The sequence below is a fragment of the Orbicella faveolata genome, unplaced genomic scaffold (assembly GCF_042242905.1).
Source record: "Orbicella faveolata isolate gen_17 unplaced genomic scaffold, um_ofav_v1 contig_48, whole genome shotgun sequence".
Lineage (NCBI taxonomy): Eukaryota > Metazoa > Cnidaria > Anthozoa > Scleractinia > Merulinidae > Orbicella > Orbicella faveolata.
Genome location: NW_028301578.1, coordinates 7591442 through 7597441, shown reverse-complemented (window position 1 = coordinate 7597441; position 6000 = coordinate 7591442).

Here is a 6000-nt window from a genome sequence, read left to right as displayed (position 1 = left end):
AAATCAATTCTTTGTAGTAATTGTCAGATGTTATAGTTCTAAGAATTTGGCGAGGTTTGTCAACACAATATCCTTAGTTCAGTGATCGCCTTTATCGTAATCCTTCGTTCACTTGATACTTGATGGCTGCTCAGAATAAATTAAGGACTCACTGAAGGAAGATAATCTCATCGTTTTCAGATAATTAGCTACTGAATCTTGAGATTGTCATGTTTCAAGTAATGTTAAATGGACACCACTTGACGCATTTGGCACTTAAGTAGATTGTACGTACAACAAGGACAACAACAAAAACAGAAAACAAAAGCCAAGTCTCTTGCTTAATCTATAGCTAGTTAATATTTGAATTACGGAGCTTGGAGTGAGATGCTTCTTCGAGGTTATTCATAAAACGTCGTTCGCGCAATACTTATTGACCTATATCAATGCACTCACTGTTAATCTTCTATCCACTTGTGAAGAAAGACGTTTCTTATCAATCACTTAATCTGTTCCTTGCCAAGTTTATACGGGCACTGATCTTCGTCTCTTTACTATTGTTCTTCGTGTTCAGTTTTGGGGGCGAGTCTGGCAGTAAAAGCTACCACACCACCCGCTGCCACACCACGCCTCATGTACCCTGTCATGTTTCATTCAATTCCTCATCACTTTGGTTATTCTCCTTCTTTAACAGAAGGTCCAGTTAAATACTTTCATTTAAAATGCCGCATACTAGGGTCTTATCTTTCAATTAAGAGTCTCCTTTCTCGGCCTATATGTATTAATATACAATACCATATAAGACTACACTTACTGGTCCGACAGGTTACATTCGAACCGTACACACGAGGGTTCTTCTTCGACGATAGATTTAACGTGTTGATTAACCGAGGATAAGTCGATGTTACGACTTTGGGACGATGATGTTGATATTTTTTTGGTATTGAAAATGATTTTGACGGCTGGAAGTTAGCGTGCGTGGGTGGGACAAGAAAGCTAATAAAAATTTTACTTTTGGCTTGTGAAAGTTTCTTTGAAATAACGTATATGATCTCAGATGTTCGGAAGAAATTGCTAGATGGAACGAAAATAATCATACTTTGGCTTCATCCTGATCATTTTACGAAGGCCTAAACGATGTTAAGCTAATTCGCCGAGGAAACTTTAACTTTGAATTTATCTGCGCCTGTCAGCGAAGTGTTTTCAGTACGTCACTAGCTTAGAAATCTAATTATTCTGAAATTAAGACTGACTATGTGGTAATGAACAGCGGAGAAATGGTCGCCAACTGCAAACGCTTACTCCGTTCACGAGATTTATGGACGCATCCAATATTTACAATAAATTCAAACTCAAAAAATCGTTGGTTTCGAGTTCCCTGAAAGGGTACTGAATGACAACTTGCAGTGTTGTTTTAAAAACAGTGGTAAAGTGATCTTGTTACCCAGTGAAAAAAATCTTTCTGTTTGATTCAAGCCAAGCAGTGTCCCCTCTTTGACTAATCAGCTTTGACAACGTGGGAAACGAAACGGTACGCTTAATGGTAATGTAGGACGGTCGCCTTAAACTCTACGACTCATATAGGTTGGATTTTGTCCGTTCCGTCACTGCGAAAGGCTACATTTTTCCGTTTCGTAACAGTTTTGAAATGAGATTTAGAAATCTTAGTAGATGGTTCAATTCTCGAGAAGACTAAAAGAAGGACATTCACCGTTACGCGACTGAAAAAAAAAAAATGAGCTGATGCGCGCTTGCATCGCTGCCAAAGACAAATCGGTCCGCACTCGAACTCACAAAGGTTTAGTCTTCTCCGCAGCCGTTATTAGGGTCGTCACGCAACGCTTTTCTCCCACTAACAGCTGCTTAAACCCGAACCCCATTTGTTTCCGCGGATTAGCCAATCACAACATCCCTCACATATTCCTGAGGCGGTCGCGCCAAGACTAATTATCCAATCACAACTCGTGTTCTATCGGCTACTGATAGTGAAACCAACATGGCGTCGCTCGAAGAAGCCTTTATTTTGTTGTCTTCCACGTTAAATTATCATCAGAAGTTGGCAATTGAAAAAATAGTTTCAAATAGGAGAGATGTTTTTTGTGAACCTGGCTACCGGCTTTAGCAAATCTCTTATTTATCAAGCTCTTCCACTTGTGTTGTCGTAGTGGTTGACAATTTATTATTGTTCCCGCGATTTGCGATGGAACGCCATAAGCGAAGGTCTTTCCAACGGACTGATAAGCCGGTGATAAAGTTTTGTTCACATTTTTACTCGGATACTTAAAGGACACTTTGATTTGACTCGTATCACGAGAGCCATGGCCAGAAATCGGCGTGGATGTCAACATTGGAAGGGGAGAACTTCCGTTCAGTTGTGCATTTGGAAAAGCGCGTAAGACCAGACCAAAGGGATGACTTTGAATCGGTGATAAGCAGGAACCCAGCGGCATTCTGTCAGCAGAAATTGGTGTTCCCAACGCATCCGAATCTTCGTGGATGGCAGAAGAAGTACAAGTGGTATCGGCAAATCGCAGCGATTTGGATGCTTTTCCTCGAGGTGATGGAGTTGATGTATTTTTGGCACCTCTGTCGGCATTCTCATCTGGATGTAGTAGGCGTTTTGCCCTGAGATTTTCTCTTGCCTTGAAGACTTCTTCGATTTCTTTCTTTAGCTCTTTCAACTTATCCGATGCCCGATTAAATTTTATCAAACGCTGGTAGCATTTGTCTCTACAGACGAACAGTTCGCTGTTTTCTGAGTGGCGACTCACGTCTACCGATAGCGAGGATCGGATCACGTAGGGGCCAAACCACCCCCCTAATGTTTCATGAAGGCTATATTTGCTTGGTTTATATATTTCTGAAACAAGTTTGACAGATGAGCTTTCTTTGTTCTCCAGTTTATTTCAATGTGAAAGTTGTGACAAAATGTCAGATTATGACGTCACTATTGATGACGTCACCAAAACGTGCTATAATTTTTTGTAACATCTGATAAAAAGATTATGTCATTGCAAAGGCCTTGACTTGGGGAGTAAAATGCCGGAAACCGTTTTTTGCTATGATGATTATTTTTTGAGATATGGTAAGTTAAATATTTTTTTGTTGGTCCCCCGGAATTTGCTTAACCATAGTGTCTTTCTTAAGTCAGTCTCTGGTTTATTTTTTTTTTTCAGTTTTATTATAGGAGGGTTAATAATCTAGAAAAATAGAAAGCTTGATGTTGTCAAAAATCGTATGGTTTTAGAAATTTGATTTTCGGCTTTCTTAGGATGGTATTAACAGTAAAAAACCGGGTGACGTCACAGGTTATGACGTAACAAAACTAATTTTAACGCAATAACACTAGAGGGATAATTTTTTATTCCGATTTTCTTCTTTATTTTTGCTTTAGCCATCTGGCACATCACATGTGCAACATAGCTGCATTTGCTGGAACAAAATTACGGCTCCAATTTAGGGATTTTTCTCAAGTGGGGAACCCATATTTAGCAGAGTTATTTTTCATATTTAAAAATGCCATATTTCATTTAATTTTTGTGATATGGACAAAATTTTTTCAGGTTTCGACTCCCCTTGATGTGCTCTTTCGAATACATTGTAAAAAATATGCATATTAAAAACTTCAAAAGTGGCAAAAAAACATGACGTCATCACTGTGACGTCACAACTTTGACATTTACTGACATTTTTCACGTAAATATAATGGGCAATAGGTCTCCTGCTCATCTGCCAAATTTGGTGTAGAAAAAGTCAATACTTTTTAAGTAATGTGAAATAATGTGAAATACCCAAGAACTGACGAACATTTGGGGGGTGGTTTGGCCCCTACGTGGATGACTTCAGCAATGCCGAGTAAACTCTTACCGAAAATGAAGATTTGTTATTCTTGAGGGAAGCCGACGAGCAAATGAAGCACCTAGAACTACTTTCGACTATTTTCTTCTGAGTTAGATCCATAGGAAATCTCTGGGATGTCTCGCAACATCTCGGTAAAGAGGCGATGAATTTACGCGGGGAAACTGACGTCATTGACAAACTTGATACGTGATTGGTTTCAGAGCTAACAATAGGCAACGCGTGATTGGTGCATTCTGTAATTTTCACGTGAACTCTAAACAAAGGGAAACAAATGGGGTTCGGGTTTAAGCAGCCGTTAGTGGGGGAGAAGCGTTGCGTGACGACCCTAATAACGGCTGCGGAGGAGACGTACAAAGCTGAGAGCTTTAAGTTTGTAATAATTAACAATCAGTCACAAAAGTGGGTGGCGCGGTGGCCTCATGGTTATAATAGTGCGCTCGATTCCGGATCGAGCGGTCCGGGTTCGAGCCCTGGCCTGGAACAATGTGTTGTGTTCCTGGGCAAGGCACTACTCTCACAGTGCCTCTCTCCACCCAGGTGTATGAATGGGTACTGGCGAATTTAATGCTGGGGGTAACCCTACGATGAACTAGCATCCCATCCAGGGAGGAGTAGAAATACTACAAGTCGCTTTATACTACAAAAACAGGGATAAGATTCGTCCTGATGGGCCACTTGGCTCGTATGAAGACTTAACATTACCTATAATCTCTACTTTGACCGCTATTAAGCTGAACAATTCTTTTGGTTACTACAGCATTTGAAATAGTGACCCCCAGATTAAAAGTTTATTTTAGTTAGGAAGATCATGAATAACTCTTCAAAGGTAAATAGTTTGTGTGCACGATCGAGGAAAGCACGGCAAACAACGAAGTTTTCCCGTGAAATACTACTATAAAGCGAACTTTGAACAAGATACCAGGAACATGGAAGAAGTTCCCAAATATTAGGGGTCTTCTGGATTAGAGCACAATTAAGGAGAGAACCAACATTCCAAAAGTTAAACGTCGGACCTATGGCCCGTTTCTCGAAAGCCTCGAAAACTTTTCGGGCCTTCAATTTAAAGCCATTTTTGATTTATCAGTATCTAAAAACAGAGAGGTGTATACACCAAAGACTTCTTGTATAATGGGAACCTCTGTTCATAAACAGTTCTGTAATCATAAGCTTGGATATTTTGCTTTGGCTTTCCGGGAGCGAAAACGTTTCGGGACCCTCGAGGAACCGGTACCTGCTCGATCATCCATCGGGTTCCGTAGTGGATTTAGTCTTTACCTAGAAACAGCGAAGTTTACTATTTGCGGGAAGCTTAACAGAGTGCCTGAGTCTAGAGTGGCAGAAAAGATCTCAAAGCAGGACTTTCTCTTAATGGAGTTGATAAACTTATCAATACGATTCTGACAGTGAAAAAAAATTAAATTGAAATTGCTCAAATGATGCTACCTTTCAAAGGATCTTCAAAATTATAGAACATTTAAATTAGAGTTTGGTTGAGAAGAAAAAGGAGACGACTGATAATTCCTAGCTTGACTCCACTGTAAGTAAATAAGTCAACCCTAGCTGGTTTTCTTTATCCTTTTCGAATTGAAATTTGGACATCTTGAATTCACACGACGGAGGAAAACTGGAGACTCCAAGAAAACCCTTGGAGTAAGTCAAGATCCAACAACAAACTCAACTCACATATGGCACCGGGCCAGAATCGAGCCCGGCCTACACTTGTGAGAGGTGAGTACTCTCGCCTCTACACCATCCCTGATTCACACTGAATAAAGCAAAGGGGCGCGTGGTAAGTTAACCAATGAGGCTGGCGTAAGTGACTGCACAAGTCTTCATTTAATCGACTTACATTGAGATCGAGTACATTTCTCATTCTAGCTAACACTCAAACAACTTGCTTTCAACTCAACACCATCAGTCCTAGTCTTACTCTTCCTTTTCTTCAATAGGAAGTGGCTTCATCTCTTTACTGTTGTCGATGGGTTTAACCTTGGGTGCCGGGGGATGGATACGAGGAAACACCGTAGGCTCAGGTTTTGCTTCATCTTGGTCGTCAAAGTTCTTGACAGGAGGAATTTCCGTCTCCTTGCTGTTGTCGATAATCTTGACCTTGGGTGTCGGAGGAAATATGCGTGCAAACCCTGAGAACTTTTCCGCATG